Source organism: Macrotis lagotis, chromosome 7 (assembly GCF_037893015.1).
Source record: "Macrotis lagotis isolate mMagLag1 chromosome 7, bilby.v1.9.chrom.fasta, whole genome shotgun sequence".
NCBI classification, from domain to species: domain Eukaryota; kingdom Metazoa; phylum Chordata; class Mammalia; order Peramelemorphia; family Peramelidae; genus Macrotis; species Macrotis lagotis.
The window spans coordinates 153643418-153663905 of NC_133664.1; the positions used below are offsets into that span (position 1 = coordinate 153643418).

The following is a 20488-nucleotide window of genomic DNA, read 5'->3' on the forward strand; positions in this document are numbered from 1 at the left end:
TCTGGCCTCAGACACTTAATAATTACCTAGCTGTGGGGCCCTGGGCAAGCCACTTGCCTTGCAAAAAAAAAAAAAACCAAAAATGTAACCAAACTAAAAGCAAGAGATTGATACTTGTAATATAAATTATACAAACAGGAGTAACTTGTTTTTTTTTTTTTCACACTGCCCATAATAGATCAGAATTTCACAGTTCAAAACCATTGGTTAAAGTGTTTAGACTACTGAACCAAGAGATGATCCCAAAATGACTCAATAGGCTATTAATCACTCAAACTCAGTTTTCCTGTCTTCAAAATGGGAATGAGAATTTCTGTAGCTCCTGAGGTCAAATGTATATTATAACAATGATGATGCTTTGTATACTATGTAGGTAAACTTTCCTTGAATGTATAAAGGATATGAAAATTTAGCTAATCCTAAATGGAAAAAACAATAGAGAGCACCTGTAAAAAAGTTGAGATGGAGCATTGCTTTGTATTCTTTAGATCTGGAATAGTGCAACCGAGAAAAATAGTTATAAATGAATATATGTATATATATATATAAATATGCATATAAATGAATATATATTGCATGTATGTGTATATACATATATATTATTTTTAATCTGTTATTTGCAAAGTATCTGTGCAAACATATGTATATACAAAGTATTATTCCTTGCTGTTAACCAATTAGATTAGAATTTTCAATATTACAGATGCTTTCAGAATATTTTATTTGACCAGAGGCAGCATGGATATAGCGATATAGTGGAAAGAACTTTGGGCTTGGTGTCAGAAAGATCTAGGTTCAAATTTGATTGATATTTAATAAGCAACACCATATGCCTACTAGATTTATTCAACTGGATAGCTCTTAGGCATCTCAAAATCATCACATTCATAACAGAAATCACTTTCTTCTCTATACTCTTCTTTCTTCATAGCTTCCCATTATCTGTTCACAGTAGCACCATCCTTCTAGTCATACAATTTCATAAACTCGAAAGTTATCCCTGACTCCTCAATCTCCCTCATATCCTATTTCCATTCAATTACAAAGTCCTGTTGACTTTTCCTTCACAATTTCTCTTGAATTTTTGTCTATTTCTTTTCACTCACACATAATATGGCCACCACCCTAGTTCACCACCCTAGCTATCCCTTTTTCAAACCATCCTCTACACCATTGGCAAAAGAGATATTCCTAAAGCATAGGTTGTGGACCTTTTTTTAAAAAACTCCACTGTCACTATGGCAAAATGCAAACTTCTCTGTTTGGCATTTAAAAGCCTTTACAATCAGGCTCCAGATTACATATTTCAGTCTTATTACATATTACTCCCTAAGGCAGGTTGGGAATTGACTTTCACATAGTATATAACTGGCAAAAATTAATAAGGAATTTTTCTCCAAGGTGGATGATGGTGAGCACAGGCCCTCAAGTAGGGGATTTACCTGAAGGTGATGAGCATATAGCACCTTCCCCCTTAAGAGTCATCAGACCTGATAAAATAAACTCCCTCTTGTACATAAGCAACCAAACATTTGATCTTATATTTACATCCCTTTCCCATATTCTACTTGTCTAGTCAGAATGACCTGTTTCCTGTTTCTCATTCAGGACATTCCATCACCCATCACCATGCTTTTGCACAGGAATTTTTGCCTTAGCTGGTGTTTGAGCTGTTGTTTCTTCACATCTCTTAGAATTTTGAGCTTCCTTCACATATTATCCCTCCACCACAAATTACTTTGCATTTATTTTAAATCTGTTTTGTTTCTACTAATACTTGTACATGTCACTTCTTCTGATCAAATATAAACCCTTTTAAGGTGGGGAAATTACTTCATCTAGCAAATTTTCTAGGTTGGGATATAAAAAATGCTTATTCATTGATTGACTCTAGGGAAATCACTTAGCATCTATATGCAAAAAGCAACTCCCTAAAACTTCCCAACCTCAGCAAAATCCACTCCCATGATATCCAATCAATTGTTAAATCTTCATAACATCTCTGGCATGTGTCCTCTCCTCAGTAGTCATTCTCAGTTCTTGTCCCTATCAACCCTGCACACTATACACTGCAAAGATTTCTTGTTTGGTTTTATTGCCTTGGCTCATCCCAACTTCAACCCATTCTCCACATAGCTACAAAGTGAAGTTCATTCCTATACTTAATAAACTCTGGAGACTTCCTTTAGAATCCTCTGAACTCTCATTGGCCTTGAAAACTCTTCACAAAATGCCTATTTCTTACCTTTTCATTCTTCTTGTGTTTTGTTGTTGATCTTGTTATTCAGTCATTTCAGATCCTTTGTGACCCCTTGTGGAATTTTCTAGATACTGGGATACTGGAGTGGTTTGGCATTCCCTTTTCCAGTTCATTTTACAAATGAGAAAACTGAGGCAAACAGAATTCAGTGACTTGCCCAATTATTAAGTTTGAACTTGGGTCTTCTAACTTCTGGGCTGGAATTCTATCCACTGTGCTACCTAGACCCCTGTTCTTAGTAAATATTTGAGAATAGATTCTTAGAAGAATTCAAAAAGCATTATTAACATTTTCTTAAACACTCTCTTTGATCTAAAGTCTGAGCAATCAACAAAGTAACAAATTGAGCTGCTCTGCCTACTATCATGTTAGTTTCTGGAACTTTTATATGCTCACACTGAAAAGTTAACAATCAGCTTTCCAGATCTGTGCCAAATGATTCCAGCATACCCTTGCTCCTACCTCACCTCTAATTCTTTGAATCCCTTATTTCAAGACTCAGTTCCTGCTGTTAGTTCCCTTCCCGCTAAAATCACCTGGTACCAGTTTGCATATACCAATATATTTATCTTTTATCCTCCACAGAATAAAAACATTGCAGTCTATCACACACCTATTAGATTGTAAGCTCCTAGGGGAAGAGGTTGTCTTTTGTCTCTTCTAAAGGTTTATTGATTGGTTGGTTAGGCATAATAAAGGTTCAAATTTGATTGATTTTTGTGAGTGTACAATTTGATTGTTTTATTTTTATTTTTATATTCCCTCTGCTTAATACAAAGGCTAATTTTAAATAAATGTTAGTTGATTGCTTGATCTATTACTTTAAGTCATAGATAGGTTGTGATCTACTATGCTTTGGAGAAAGCCTAGTGAAATCACAAATCCTTTGTGATTTGTTTTGCTGGTCCTTAAATACAGGCAATTTGGACCTTATCAGTAGGTAAATGTCCCACAGTGTGGCTTCATCCTCTCTAGGTTCCATCCTTTGAACTATTTGTCCATTCAGCACAATCTAAGCATCACATTTTGCTTAATCAATCTATTATAGAAACCTGTCCATTGCCAACCTTTCTGGACTGATGTCTATGTCAGCATCTCCACTCTAAGCCAAGCATAAGGTAACATCTGTCCTAATTGGTGTTTGAGTTGAATTTTAGTAAAATTGTATATTGAGACTATTTTATATCTTACATGACCCAAAATATCTATCTTCTCTGTATGCAGATCTATGGTGCTTCTTAGGAAGTCTGCCAGCTTAGATATATATGTTACATGCAACCTGCATCACAATTATTTCCATTGTGAATTTGCACTTGGTGTCTTATCAAGAAACTGAGTTTCCCGAGATGAATCACCTATGTAAACCACAAGCTTTTCTACCTTCTTGTTTAAGAAAGAGGGAGAGAGGGAGGGGGAATTTTGGAAGGGTATCTTACTACAGCTATTGTTGCTTTTCAATCGTTAGTCCTATCCCATCCTTCTGTGAAATTGGCTTGTACCATAATGATCTGCAATCACATGCATCGTTGGGGCAGGAGTGTGTGTGTGTGGGGGGGGGATGGGGTATAGATAAGAACAGACAAAAGACAAAACTTCACAGCTGGGCTGCTTACTTCTACAAATAGCCTGTGATCACTTATCCCTTCTTTTCTTTCTGAATTTGCCCCATACACACACACACACACACACACACACACACACACACACACTCTTGTCCCGGGGATTGTGTAATTTTAGATTATAAATTATGAATTGATAAGGACCATGTTTTATTGTGATTTAAATTTAGCTTTATGCCTAGCACAATACCATGAGTAGCTGAGTTTTTAATGAATAGTTCATTCTTTTCCAGTCTCATAAAGACTGATTTTCCCCCCGCCTCACCTATGAAATGGATATCACAATATTGATCAAACTTTCAGTTGGTAAGGGAAAAAAGCAAATGCCTACTATGTTCATTTTCAGTGGCAGTGAAGAGGAAACCTTGTATGATAGATATAATTACCTGATTATCACTTTATAATTACACTCACAAAATACACAAAGTGATTACTTTACATTAATTTTAGTCACACAAAGACAATGTTAATATACTGTCTCTGTATGTGAAAATAATAAGTTATTTGCTATGCTAAGGAATGCCTGTTAGGTTCTTCAGTAAAGATGATGGGCTTGCCCTTAGTAATCCACACTCGGATGCCATATCTCTTTTGTGACCAAGGACATGCAATTACACGAATCAAAGGATATGAGATGTTAAAAAGGAACTCAGTTGTCATCTAGTCCAAATCACACATGAGGAAAATCTTCATATACCTGGCTTATATAGGTAATTCAAATTGAATTCTTCATTAATAAAATGATAGCCAATAATAAAAGAAAATAATAAAATGAACTTTTACCAACCTCCTTATAAAATAAATGTGTAAACTTTTTGTAGCAATGGTCTCTGCTTTTTGTTTTTTTTTAAAAAAGACTACTAAATGCCCACATTTTTCCATTTAAATAATCAATGCAAATAATTTCCTTAGCCAATATTTTATTCAAATAAAATCAATAATTTTTTCCAATTTTTAATTCAGATCCTAAGTATACAATAATACATAGCTATTGATAAAATTTGTGATAATTTTGATATTTTGAACTTACAAAAAGCATGGAAATGTTATTAATGTAATGAGTAGTATAAAACTTTTAAAAATATTCTATCATTTATGATAATTATTCATAATCTTTTTTAACAATTATTCAAAATTGATATTCTATCTTTACAATAATTACAAAAGAAAATTCTCCTTCATACAAATAAGACCCTATAAATGGTAGGAAGTTGTTTTATAACTTTGATAAGTCAGAAAACTCCTTTTTCATCACAGCCAAAGCATAATATTTTTCCAAATTCAAATTCTTCTTTTAGCTTACTATCATAAGACAAGCCTACTAACCATTCTTGTTCTGTTGAACTAATATCAAGTATATTTGTCCATGGCAATCCATATTTAAAACTATCTAAGTTTTTGGGTCTCTTCCTGATGTTCAATTTCCTCAGGATTTTGATATCTGTTATAATCATGGCTCCAAAGTAAACTCCATGGCATCCAGGAATATAGGATCTTCTGGGGAAGTGTAAGATGAATGGTAAAAAGAAGAGTGTGGGGCAGAGATGTTGAACACATCCTGATTCACAATAATCTAGAATGCTAAACTACATTAAATTGTAATTGGAGGGGTAGCTAGGGGGCGCAGTGGATAGAGCACCAGCCCTGGAGTCAGGAGGACCTGAGTTCAAATCTGACCTCAAACACTTAATGATTACCTAACAGTGTGATCTTGAGAAAGTGACTTAACCTCATTGCCTTACAAAAATTAAGGGAAAAAATGTAAATGGAAAATATTTAAAAACAAAAAAATTCAAGAAAACATACATAATGTTAATATATTGTTTTCTAAATCACTATGTTTCTGATGTACAATTTATTAGTGCCATTTATATCTGAGTTTGTCATGACTTGGTTTAGGGGATCTCATCATGACTCTAAATGGGGTCACATTACCAGCTGACATCAAAGTGGTATGTGGAACTTCTGTCAGAAATTGGGATAGCAAAAATTGATGTAGCTGTTAAAAATTGTTACACAGTGAAAAATGGAGTATTTCCTTTTGAGATCAACCCTGCCTCCATAAAGAGCCAAACAGACAATTTGCTGTTCTTGAAATACTAAGAAGAAAAGTCTTTGGAAATTCAGATGAGTTGATTGAGCTGAAGAAATTCTGTTCCCAGTCAAAGGACCTGAGGATTGTAAATAGTCTATATTGGACTTTGATGAGAGAGAAACCAAAAAGTCCAGAAAATATGAGATGCTTGGAAAGACCGATGTTTCAGAACCTACAAGCATCATTTATTACGTTCTCTTATAGCACTCAACTAAATTTTATTTTTTTTGACTGTAGTATTATCTGAGGACTTTGCATTGATATAGAGTATTCAGCTTTTTAGAAATATCACTTGAACCCTGGCACAAGTCTCTAAAAGATTTTTTGGTTGCTTCATCTTTATTAATAAGAAAAATGACAATTTCATCTTTTTTAGAATAAGTATCTTTCAAATAACTTAACACAAGAAAGCCAGAAAGTTTCATAAGAATTTAAAAATGCTTTAAGTTTTGCACTTATATCACTATATAATTTTGTAAAGAATCTTTCTTTTCATGGATTATTTTTATAAAGTTGATTACTCTTATAACAAACTTGAAAAATTGTACATTACTACTTAATCATGCTTGTCAATATAAATGATTTCTGTTAGGTAAATAATGCTTCCACATCACATAAGAGGTCACAATTTAAACTTATGCTTTTAGACTTACATGTAATCCTAACATCAAACTCTATCAGTAGAGAGCCCATTAATAAAATTTTTAAAATACATCAATTACATTGAAATTTTATTGATACCATAGACACAAAAGAAGCAAATATTCCCTAACAACAGTTTCAACATATACATGTGTAATCAAATATATCTCTTGCTTCATTAACTTGAAATGCAAAATGTCAATTTCTTAATTAATTGATAATAAAGTTCTCCAGACATGGGCAATTCTCCTTCCTACCATATTATCTGCAAATGGAACCATTCAAAATTGCTTTGAATGCTGTTTTTAAAAATCATATCAATATTATCACCAATGTTTTTTCCTATCAAATAAGACAAAATTTTGTGATTCTATAAGCAACTCTATAAGATTCAAGAAATCCTTTTGATTCCATAGACATGTGCACCCCAGGACATTCCTAGGCATACACAAAGCTGACCTTTCTGTTCCTATTCCACCACATGTGGTCACCTCTAAAGGACTTGATATTTTGTTATGATGCCACAAATACTGGGTACTTCATTGCTTTCTCTGAGCACAGCATCTCTACTGGACAAGTAGTTCAGCTGGGCTTCCTGATCTTCTCAGACTGCTAATTCTTTCTTAACTCCACAACCAAATTTTCTAGGTCTACTTTCTGCTGACTATCATATTTCATACTGGTCAAGATGCTATATAATTCCTACTACTGTTACAGAAAGGGTAATCACTGACTATGTATCAAAACCAGAGATTCAACACTGAACCAACGGAAGTCATTTAGCCCACCAAAGGAGAAAAAGTAAAAAGAGAAGCCTCATTACAAAGCTCTGTGGAATGTTCATAATTAATGGGCAAGGAGATGTTCTAGCAAAAAGACTGAGAAAGAATTGTCAGACAGGTAAAAGAAGAACCAAGAAACAGTAAACAGAAAAAAGTCTATGAGGGAATGGTAGACAATGTCTGAAGATGCTGAGGGGTCAAGTAAACTGAGGGTGGGGAAAGTCTATTAGAAATACTGTTAAGAAATCAATGATAACCTTGGAGAAACCAGTTTCAGTTGAATGCTTAGCTAAGAAGATAGATTTTAAGGGAAAGAAAAGTAGAAGGAAAGAAAAGTGGGAGGGAAGGAATGTAGCAATGAGAGAGGGGGAAGATAAGAGTTTTAGATTATTATAATTATACTCAAGATGCTGAAACTGCTAGTTATTTAATTCAGGTTAATCAATAGCCAGAAACTATAACATGTATCATTCATTAGTCTTTACTAAGTATCAATTTGAACAGGTAACTGAGAGCCCCAAATTCCTATTACTTTCTCACAACAATTAGTGACAGTAGTTCTAATATCATAATTCTATTTCTACCCCCCATCCTCAAATGTGGCAAGGAGAGGGCATGAAAATTTGTCAAATAAGGAGAAACAGACTGCACACCTGCCTTCCAGATGCTAATGTATTTTACAAAACTTAACAACGTATGCAACAAATTTTCCACAAAATTACAATTCTCAAAGCAAATGGATCAGGGAAATAAATTCAGAGGCAAGAGTGGCAGATGGGATAGGTGGATTCAATTAAGGAAAAGAACATCAAACAATTCAGAGGAAACCTTCCTTTAATACAACATGTTGTTTTCTAAAGGTAACTAACTCCCAGTAACACTCTAAGAAGTAGGGTGTACACAGAACTCTTTGATCTCCCTGGGAGATTCACATACCCCAAAGTGAGAACTACTATAGTCTCTGTACCATTTTTTCAATAATATAGTAAAGTAGTATGTTAATGGTACTTTTAGCTTTAAAGGAATGCACGAAATATGTTAAATGCATGGCTTCTGATCAATAGGAGTTACTCTTTCCTAATTAGACAGGCTATCCTGTTTTATAATTTTCTTTCCCTTGTTATTAATTTTTTTAAAAACTAACATTTTTGCCTTAGGTTTAAATATTCCTTTGAGTTTTCCTAAACAAATTCTTTAGAATTAAGAGAGTACTGCATCTCTGTTGGAAGAAAAATGTTTCATCATAAAGATTCACGGATCTCATGAACCTACAATTACTGGTTTGCATATGACCTTGTGTTCCTATAATGAATACATTGCATATTAGCTGCATATAACTGTTCTTCAAAGGAATATTAAATCTGTATGTGCTTATATTTACATCATTTAACAATTTACATATACATACATATATACATATGTTTGTATATAAATACATGTATACATATATTCATTCTGGGGGGACGGTTTCTAATTGGGATACATGGGTATATATTTAGGCAAAATCTGACATATACAGAATGTCTCAAAAATTGTAATGCAAATTTTGGGGACATTGTGTATATGTGTATACATTTAATTAGATATGCATATATGTATTACAAATATATTTCTTTGTATGTGCATGTGCATGTCTGTGTGTACTAGCATGTTTGTCACATTTAGCTAGTGCATTATTGGCTTTGACTTTGAGAACACAAGCAAGTAGTGAAGCCAGCAATTTTGGACATCTTATTGATCTCATTACAAAACATCTCAATTTCATCAGCAGTGAGGAGATACAAATGGAGGTACAAATCAGTCCAAATTCAGTGATATTTTATTTTGTACAATATACAATTGAAATTAAGTTCATTTCCACATTTTACTCAGTAACCATTATAAACCATTAAAAATACATTTTTTCTTTACTCCCGAGATAAAAATAAATTACCTCAAAATAAAAAAAAATGTTTTCTGGCTTTTTAAGTAGACTTTTGGCAATTTTTAAAAGATAATCAGGGTTAAATGACTTGCCTAGGTTCACGCAGCTAGTAATAATTTGAGCCTATATTTGAACACAGGTCCTTCTGACTATTGGACCAATGACCTATCAACTGCCTCACCTAGATGAGCTGGCATTTTTTTTGAGGTTTTTACAAGGTAGTGGGGTTAAGTGTCTTGTCTAAGGTCACACAGCTAGGTAATTATTAAGTGCCTGAGGCCGATTTAAACTCAGGTCCTCCTGACTCCAGGGCCAGTGCTCTATCCACTACACCACCTAGTCACCCTTGGCAATTTTTTAAAAGAAAAAGAGTACTTTGAATGTTTATGTTTGTGTTACAGAAATGTTCTGCACTTCACACCCACTCAAACTGACTTGAATAAAATTGTCCATAAGTATATTCCTTTAAAAAATTTATCTCAAACTTACAGATAAACTTTCTGCTAATTTTGTATGAATCTCATCCTTCCTCAGCAAGCCATACCTCATATTAGAGACTTTTTAAAAAGCACTTCAAAATTAATCAACACATCAAGCATATCAGATAATAAATGCAAGATTCTGTATCTATAGTTCCTCATTACTACAAGAAAAGAAAGGAGTTGCATTTTCTCAACTCTTCCTTGGGACCAAGTTAGTTTTTATAATTATGTAGGATTCAGTTTGTGGCACTTTTTTTTATTGTTGTTCTTTCTGCTTATTGTAACCATAATGTAGATCAACTGATTCTGCTTATTCACTTCTGTATCAATTCATGTGAATCTTCTTATACTTCTCTGTGTATTTGCTTTTTCATAAGGAATCCTTGCAATATTTTTAACAGTTGTCTACTACAACTTGTTTAGTTATTTCCTAATTAATAGACTTTGTCTAGATCTTTGTGACCAGAATTAATATCACCATAAATATCCCTATCCTTCCAAACCCCTTTGGTATTGATTAGTCCCATCTTTTCTTTTCCTTCACTATCAATTTGCTGGATCTAAAACCTCTGAGTTTAGTTTGCATTCCTTATTAATGACATGGTACAATATTGCATATGGTTTTTAATAGTATGTAATTCTTTGAGGACTATTTATTTGAATCTTTTAATGACTTTCCATTGAGTCCTGGCACTTGTTATCATACATTTATTTTAATTACTTCCTTATGTATCTTGGATAAAAACACTTATCAAAAATATTTGATGTAAAGATATTCCCCCAGTTGATGGGTTCATAGCCTATCTTAACTGCACTGTTTTTGTTCACGTAAAACTTTTAAATTAAAACTGTTAAAATTGACTTTTGTGTGTCATGTTGTTAGCTCTGCCAAATAGGTATGGAAATCTGAAATTTATGTATGTATACATAGACAAGCATACACTGAAAAATAATTGTATCCCTATCCTCATGTGAAACTTATATATTTATATATATATAAAATTAGGGGTTTTTTGCAAGGCAAATGGGGTTAAGTGGCTTGCCCAAGGCCACATAGCTAGGTAATTATTAAGTGTCTGAGACCAGATTTGAACCCAGGTACTCCTGACTCCAGGGCTACTACTTTATCCACTGCACCACCTAGCCGCCCCTTGTGTGAAATATATTTATTGAGAAAATTCAATTTATACATATATGTAAATATACAATGCATATAGAAAAATAACTAAATTAACTGATAAAGTTTTAAGATAATGTCTCATTGATTAATAGTTTTATATTTAAAGGAGAAGAGAATTTTTATTTATAAAAACTGAGAAAACATAAGTATGAAGAAATAGTTTTTTAAGACAAGATTTTTGGAAGAGAAATCATCTAGAGAATCAATAAATGGCTGGAATGTCAAGATATTATTGTCCCTAAGTCCATTCAAATAGAACTATTTCAAGACTTAAAAGGGTAAAACAAAAAAACTAAAACTGATATGCCTATTTAGAGAGTAAATGATTGAGAAAAGGGCTATTGATTTTATAGTAAAAATTTGGTGAGTTTTTAACCTCATAAAGTGAAAAGGTGAGTCAGTGAATACCAGAAAATTTTGATTTAAGTCACTGAAAAAAATTAAGCAACCTGGCAATTAGGAGGAAAGACACTGTAGTCAAACTACCTAAGAAACCAGCAGCCCAAGTCAGTTCATTAGAAGGCTTCATCTGCAAATTTGATTGGTTGAATATTAGAAAAGGACTTCAATTCCAGCTATTGCTCTTCAGCGCCATCTAGAGTTGGAGAAAGATGAAATCTCTCAGAAGTACCCATTGTTCATCCCTGCCCTCTCCATGAAAAGGGAAAAGCAGAAGGGGAAAAATAAGGTTTTGTGTCTGTTTTGCTGTGTAGGAATAAATACATCTAATTGAGTGATAGAGAATTCTGAACAGTAAAGAGATGGAGAAATTTATTTGCATTTCCCAGAAAGTCAATCTTAGTAGTTTTGCTAAGACCTCTAACAGAAGTTGACCAGATGAAGCAGTGTCCTGGTGTGTGAACTGGGATGCTCTATAGTCAGTCTGATAAGCTAAGTAGTTTTTTGGTATAAAATAACAGCTATCCAAATTAAAAAGAGAAACAATTTTCACTGCTCTTTTAAAGTGAATTGAAAGAATCCGTTCAAGAGTAGAAGAGATTTTTCTAACTAAAAAGTAATGAGAGGGGGGCGGCTAGGTGGCACAGTGAATAGAGCACCGGCCCTGGAGTCAGGAGTACCTGGGTTCAAATCTGACCTCAGACACTAATTTCCTAGCCACATGGCCTTGGGCAAGCCACTTAGCCCCATTGCCTTGAAAAATCTAAAAAAAAAAAAAAGTAATGAGGATCAGAGGAGAAATGATGACAGGGAACATTTTTGTGTGATACAGAAGTTCCTGAATGGACAAATGTCATCAAAGTCTTAAACCCAGAGTTGTGAATAACCTCAAGTACACGGGTTTTATCTCATGTTTTTGTTCATTCATTCCTACCAGATTCTGCTCATGTTCACAATATACCATAGATACTTAAAACATTGGTGGGGAAAAATGTGACTAACACATATATTGATTGTGATGTATTTATCATTCCTGAATTATTTTACATGTGATAGTTTTAAAATTATTTTTCTTATCTTACTGCTAAAGTAAATGGGTATGTTAAACATCTAACAGTATCATCAGTGGGAATAGTTGTTTTAGATCAATGGAAATGCATTGCATAAGTGGGAACTTAACTAAAGTGGTAAGTAAGGAGACTGTATTCCTTCCATAACAGTATATCCCTTGGACTCTGAGAATCAACAGACATCTACTAAACTCCTAATATGTGCCAGCCACTATGATAGTGATCTTTCTCTGGGAACCTGGACCTGTCAGTATAAGGGCAGACTGGAGCAAATAAAATCTACCTGAGGAATAAATAGATGTCCATACACAGTATGTGAGATGTATGAGGTATTGCAATGTTGGAAGCCATGCCATGCACATGTTACAAAAAAAACCATACATATATTATCCTGGGTTTCTCCCTCAAAAATATCTCATATTGGAGTATGTCAAATATTTGGTTCAATATGGCATATAAAAAATATACATACACCATTAAAATCCTACTCTGGTGGCACAGTGGATAGAGCACCGGCCCTGGAGTCAGGAGTACCTGAGTTCAAATCCAGCCTCAGACACTTAATAATTACCTAGCTGTGTGGCCTTGGGCAAGCCACTTAACCCCATTGCCTTGCAAAAAAAAAACTTAAAAAATCCTACTCTGATGCTTTATCATGGCATGAAGGTGAATCCAAGTTCTCAAAAGGCTTTATTAGTGGAGTGTAAGCTATGAGAGATGAGAGATTAGAAGAATTTATTAATTCCTACTCTGTTAAGCACTATACTTTTCAAGTATTATCTCAGGGGCAGCTACATGGTGCAGTGAATAGGGCATGGGTCCTGGAGTCAGGAGTACCTGAGTTCAAATCCAGCATCAGACATTTAATAATTACCTAGCTGTGTGACTCTGGGCAAGTCACTTAGCTCCACGGCCTTAAATAAAAAAAAAATTTTAAATCAAGTATTATCTCACATATTCCTCACAACAACCCTGTGAAAAAGGTGCTCTTATTATTTCCACTTTACATAAGAGAAAACTAAGACAGAAGTTAAGGTGACTTGCCCACTCACATAGCTAGTGAATGTCTGAAACCAAAGTTTAACTTGGGTCTTCCTAACTCCCAGACCACTGCTCAACCTGGCTGCCTACTGCTAGTTTTGGAAATTTCAACCAAGATGGAATGACTTCAAGCATGGGCCAGAGAATAACTATTGCCTGCAGTTTAAGGACCATCCTAAATAATTTTAGAGAGACTTATTATTTAGGAAAACTCATTAGCTTTATTTAGTTGGCTAAAAAGTAATGAATTTTTAGCATCTGAAGAAAGAGACAAGACTTGCAGAGGATCAGGATACATGGAGGGTCTGTATCTATATCAAGAAAATGAGTATCTACTTTAACAAAAATACAGATTTACTAAAAGTAGCAAATGATAAGGCACCTAATGGTTAGAGGAGCAAGAATCTCTGTATTCTCTGATTTCCAACTGTGTAATTTCATTGCAACTCCAGTGTCCATACCTATGAAGACATTGTTTTGTTATATATTTCACAAAGCAGGTGTTATTGACACCATCTTTTGTGGGCAGAGAAGCTATCAGAGGATTGGTGCAGAAAGAACTATATTTCAGTGATATTATCACCATTTGGGTATATACATGTCTGATTATCAGTAAGGCATGCTATTGCCATTCTATCTGGTTAAAAGATTTATGTGGTGTTTACTCTGTATAGGATGTCTCAAAAGTCTTGAGAACTTTCATGTTTGCAAAGTACCTTTCTGGTTCTTTCAACCAAACCCTCACAAAAACCCTATGAAGTAAGTGTTATCTCATTTTATAAATGTGGAAACTGAGGTGAAGTGATTTGTCCATGGCTACACAAACAATAACTGTCTGAGGCAGGATTCAAACACAAGTCTTTCTGACTCTAAGTCCATCATTCTAATGACTGCACCAAGCTATCTTTCCAAAGTTACAGTCATAGGAAATTTTTGATTACAGATTTAATGTTGAATGACATATCAGAGGACCATCTAATCCAATCCTTTCATGTTCTAAATGACAAAAATGAGACCAGGAGAGGTTAACTCACTTAAGGCTGCAAGGATAGGAAGTAAATAATCGAGATTTGTATTCAAGTCTAAATCTAACATTCTTTTTCACTGGACGATGCTCTCTCTGAATTACTTAGTTATTACTAAATAATGAACAGTTCCCTAATTTTCCTACAAAAAGGGATACCTAACCTTTCCATCATAAGGAGCTGCCTTGACTTCAAAATCAGGGGTAGGAGCCATGAAGCAGGGTGCAGTAGTCAGAAGATAGGAATTTATGATGGTAGGGAAGTCAAGTCACCTCTCTGGGCTCTAGTTTTTGTCAGCTACAAGATAGGGATAATACTTATCATACTACCTTACAATGGTATAGGTGGCTAAATGGCTTTAAAAGCTTTTAAGCACCTTATAAATGTGAGCCAAATATGGGACAAAGCTAAATTAAAAAGTGTAGGATTTGGGAAATGCCCTTACGGACATTTGCACCAAATGGTCCAAATTTCTAAAAGGAATCAAACACTCTTTTATAAGAGACTCATGACACTGAACCAATTTGCTCAGGTTTTTGTCCTCTTAAGTTTACTTCTTCAGTGAGACTTCTCTGTCTCTTTACCTTTCCCAGTTTCTATCTTTCCCTTGTGCCTTTGAATCTGACAATCACAATAATTAAGAAAAATTCATAAAAGGAAAAATTTTGAGAAAATTAGAAAAGATTAAATATTAAGGCCTTGTACTTTGGGCCTCTACCTTCCTCTTCCCACATCTAATCAATTTCACTAAAAATCCAATTCATACTTCTCTCATATGACCCTTCCTTTACATACCTACTCTTACCACCCTCACTCAAGTTTTTAATCACTTCACACAAGGGATAGTTCAAGAGCCTCCTAACTGGTATCTCCTGTAGTTCCCCCCTCTACTCCAATACATTCTGCCAACTGCCTCTAGGCTAATCTTAAATTATCAGTTTTATTCTATCATTCCTCTGCTCAAAGCAATGTTACCCCAGGGTCCAAAGGTTTAAAGTTCGACTTCCTTAGTCTGGCATTCAAATTATTTCTCCAATCTCCCTCTTCCCCATTCACCAATACAAATATTCTGTTCTAGTTAGGATTTTCACATCATCTTTTAAACAAATCATTTGTAATAGATGACCTTTGATCATACAATTCTCTTCCCCTACAATATTATCCAATCTCTTTTTCACCTAAGTCCTATCTTTTAAAACCTAGTTCCCACTTTCCTCAAACTTTAGGAATAATAATAGAAGCTCATAATTAGATCCACAGGGTCACAAAAAATTGAACATGACTGAAGTAACGAACAGCCCTATAAAGTTTACAAACTGTTTTACCCTCAGTGAGGTGGCAGTTCAGCAATCCGTCTGCCAGTTAGTCTTAGAGCATTACCAAGGGCATCTGCAGGTTAAATAACTTGTCCAGGTGCAGCTAGGTAGCACAGTGATGGAGCACTGGCCCTGGAATCAGGAAGACCTGAGTTCAAATGAGGCCTTAGACACTCAATAATTGCTTAGTTGTGTGACCTTGGGCAAGTCACTTAACTGCATTGCCTTAAATACATTTTTAAAATAAATAAATAAATAATTTGTTCAGGGCCTTAATATGTGTCCTGTGCAAATTGAACTCTGGTCTTCTTGATTCTGAGGTTGCTAGGTCACATTTACTCAAATGAAAATATTATTGTGCCAAGTTTTCAGACAAGTAAATTTAGGTTCAGAGAAATTAGGTGGCTTGCCCAACTCTTGCCCATTCTCCTCTACTGCTCTATAAACTAAATTAACATTTTGCAATGCTAGGTCCTCTCTCCCTGAATACATTAAGGGCTTCTTGAGGGGAAGGGTTCTTCTGTTGAGGTATAATGAGGAAAAGGAAAGGGAGTAGACATTTATATAGAACATTTTGATCCTCACCTAGGAGTTAGGTATTTATTATTATCTTCATTTTACAGTCAAAAAAACTAAGGTAGAGTTTAAGTGACTTACCTAAGATCATGTGGCTAGTAAGTATCTGAGGCTGAATTTGAACTCAGATCCTCCTGACTCCAAGCCCAGTGTGCTAGCCATTACTGTATTTAGTTGTCTCTGTCATATAGAAGAAAGAATCCTGTATTTGAGTAAAAGGTGTTAGAGATTCAAATTCTGATTTTTCCATTTCCTTCCTTCTGTGATCTTTGTAAGTAATACCTTACTTAACCTCTATGAGCCTCAGTTTCCTCACTTGAAAAAATGAAGGGCTTAGATTAGATGGTCTCTAATTTCCCTTACAGTTTTATATCTAAGATGCTATATTTTGTGCTTTTCTACACAACTGTTTTTTGCCTGCAGTGAATATTTACAACAGCATCTAAAACAGGAACTCTCAATCATAGTAGCATAGTAGCAACTTATCTGGTGTCCTCTAGAAAATAATTAAGACAAATGAAACTATCGGGTAATAAAAATAAGTTCACAAAGACCCATCTCAGCTCCTCTTCCTCCTCTACCTTACAGTCCATAAGAATTATCGAACAGTATAATGGAACCTGAACTGAAATATTCAGCACTCTCAGGGGTACGTTTTTCTGTATATTTAAAGGTTTAATGGTGTTCATGGGTACCAAGCATCTAGTAAACTCTGTAAATCCAAAAAAGAAAGAACTGGATGGACATAAAATTAAAGAATGATAGACTCTCAAACAGAATAAACAAACAAACAAACAAATAAATAAATGAGTGAATAAATAAATAAATGAGAAGGGACTTAACAGAAGATCTCATTCAACTCCCTCATTTTATAGATGAGGAAACTGAGGCCTAGAGAGACAAAGGGATTAAAACAAGGTCACAGCTAATAAATGGTTGGATTGTGTCCAGAATTAGACCTCAGTGCTTGCTGCCTGAGGGAATGCTGCCTACTTGTGAAGAGAGAGAAGAGTTTAGGGCACCTAATCCATCTTCCCACTCAAGAAAAGAATCCTTCTGCTACATTCCTGGTAAGTGGTCATTCAGCCTCTGCTTGAATATTTCTAGTGATGGAGAACTTTGTGAGGTGGCCCATTCCATTTTTAGACACCTCTGGTAAGAATTTTTTTTTCCCTCATAAAAAGTCTTCTGCCTCCGTAGAGAAAAAATATATCGATTAGGTAAAAATATTAAATTTTGAATAGTGACATGAAAGAGAACAAAAAATAACTTGAGTAAAGGCATAAGAAAATCATGAGTGGATGGTGAGACTAATCTAATCTAATGGAGCCTCAAAGATGCTCCATACCCCGATAAAAGGAAAGACTGATACATAATTTAGTTTGCATGTGTATTCCAAAGATAGCCTGTGCTTTCCCTGAAAAATTTGACTTGTACAAAATCTGAGTGTGGTCTGTAATTATATTTCTTTAAAAATAAAGAAAAATCACATAAAAATTTATCTTAAATGCATATACATCACTTTAATTTCTGACCAGATCTCCCCTTCCTCCTTTCTCCAGAAAGTTATTCCTCCCAACAAAGGTTTAATAAAAGGAAACAAAAACATTTCAGCAAAATTAGTCAATACATCAAGCACATCTGATCCTATGTACTAGATTCCACACCCAAATAAGAGGAGTTTCATTTCCTCAATTCTTTTCTAAAGCAAACCAGGTATTTTGAATAATCCTAATGCCTACCTTACATCTGTAATCATAACTGTGAAGGATCTCAGGTTCAAATTGTAGAAGAATATCTTCCTTTGGGCCTGGTTAGTTCAACTAATAAGAATGAAACCAAATTTCAAAGTCAGGTCCAATCCACTACAGACCAATTCACATTTTTTTAAATTTGTCCATGGTCATATAATAAATCCCTTAGAATTAATTCACAAATGGGTGCAGGCAGGTAAAGGATGAAGGCACAATGCAAATTAAAACATGACAAGGAAAATACAACTCAAAGCATATACCTTTTGAACAAAAACGACATCACAGCAGCCGAAGGAGAGTTATTTGCAATGACCAACTAAATGCTTGCTTCTGCCTGTCTTTCCTGGCTTTTAGTCTAAAGTTCAAAATGGTGAATGAGTTGAAAATAGTGTTGATCATCAGGAAATCTCCCTCAGAACATAAGAAAGATAGGAAGGGGAGAGGTTTAAAATTCTTTAAATGCTAGACAAAGATTTTATATTTGATCTGGACATAATGGGGAAACCACAGGAGTGTACCAATTGAAAGATGGGGGGAAGGAGGGAGGAAAAGTAATTTTGTTAGTTGAGTGGAATATACATTGGATTGGGGAGAGACTTGTGGAAAGAAGACCAACCATAAATCTTTTGCAGCAGCCTAGGAGGGAGGTGCTGAGAATCTGTACCAAGGTGGCAGCCATGAGTGGAAAGAAGAATGTGTATAGGAGAGATGTTGAAAGAATTGACAGGACTTGGCAAAAGACTGAATGTGGGGGACATGGGTGGGGGGGGGGTTGTGATAGAGTGAGAAGTGGAGAATGATACTTAGGTTGCAAGCTAGAGTGATTCAGAGGACCATGGTGCCCTAGAAAGTAAAAAGGAAGTTTAGAAAAGGGAAGGATTCAGGGGACTGGGGGGGGGCGGAGAAAGAGTTCAATTTTGGATAAGTTGCCTTTAAGATATCTTTGGGAGTTCTGTTTGAAGTGACAGTTAAGGCAGTTAAGCAAAACAAGTTAAGATACAGATCAGGTCCTATCTGGCAATCTCCAAAGATTATAGGATTTGGTCCCTTGGAAGCTGGCGGAGCATTCCATCCAACTCTTTTTTTTTTTAACAAATGAGGAACTAAGAATAAGGGCAGGATTCAAACCCAGTGCTACTTCACATCTGGGCCCCATCTCCAGGCTCCTGGCATTTTCCCTGGCTAGATCCTCTCATGCCTGCCAAGTTCTCCTCCTCAGCACCACCTACTGAATTCTCCGTCTTCTTCCAGGTCCCAACTAAAATCACATCTTTCACAAGCCTTCCCCAAGCACTTTTAATTGTATCGCCTCCCCTTGGCTAATTACCATCCGGTACACAGTATCTCACGTTGACACACAGTATCTGACATAGATACACAGTATCTCACGTTGATACATAGTATCCTCCTGGTAGCCGCTTGTTTGCTTTTGTCTCCCATCGGATGGTGAGCTCCCTGTGGGCAGGGACTTCTTTCCCTTCTTTTTGAATCCCCAATCTCTAAAGGCACTTAGACTGATTGAATGGCCTCAAAAAGCTACCTGCATCAGAAGATTGGGGTTCAGGAGATTTTGAACATGCAGCCTCACTCCTTGGAGCAGTCACTTCCACCTCTAAAAAGCCCTGATCCTACAGATGTGACAGCCGGCAGGGAGAGGATGTCGGGGGGCCTTACATTCGGCAGCTGCTCCCCTCACTCGCCACTCTGACCCTTCCCCCGCTCTCCCAGTCCCCCGCCAGCCCAGCCAGCCACCCCAACCCTTCCCCAACTGGTCCTCTGACCCCTCCCCCTGCTCCGCCCCAGGCCTCCTTCCAGCGCAGGGCCACGGGAGGCATGTCAGCGCGTGCGGCCGGGGGTGGAGGGTGCCTGGGCTCCCTCCCGGCTGGTGGGCCGACCGAGCGCCCGCTGCCGACGGGGACTCGGCGGAGCCCCCCACGCACGCCGCGGCCCCTCGGCCGGCTCCCGGCGCCGGAGGAGGGGGTGTGCAAACTTTCCTCCCTCGCGCTGTAAACTCTCCCGGAAAGACTTGTCTTCCGCCCGGCCCCCGCCGCTCCCCAGCTCCCCCCCGCCCCCCCCCACGCCGGGGCTCCCCGCAGACCTGTCGCGACGAGGCCGGCGGCTGCAGAAGCGCTCCAGCCCAGGTCCCCCCCCACGCCTCCCCTCCCCTCCCCCGGCGCCCCCTCCCCCAGTCCATGCGCGCACCTCCCGGAGCTGCTGTCTCCGGCACTAACAGGCGGCGCGCCTCTCTGCTGCCTCTGGCGGCCGTCGGGGCTGCGAGCGGAGCTGGCTCTGGGGCGCCCGACGGCCCCTCCTCCTCCTCCTC

The 20488-nt window shown here is 36.5% G+C and overlaps 1 long non-coding RNA gene across 1 annotated transcript in view; it reads right to left on the bottom strand.

Moving 5' to 3' along the window:
- The window catches only part of LOC141493079 (uncharacterized), a 30641-nt gene extending 10785 nt beyond the window's left edge, over positions 1-19856 (bottom strand). Inside the window, exon 1 of the long non-coding RNA XR_012470109.1 lies at positions 16493-19856. This is a non-coding gene — a long non-coding RNA (uncharacterized LOC141493079). The remainder of the gene's footprint in view (positions 1-16492) is intronic.
- Between the last annotated feature and the right edge of the window lie 632 nt (positions 19857-20488).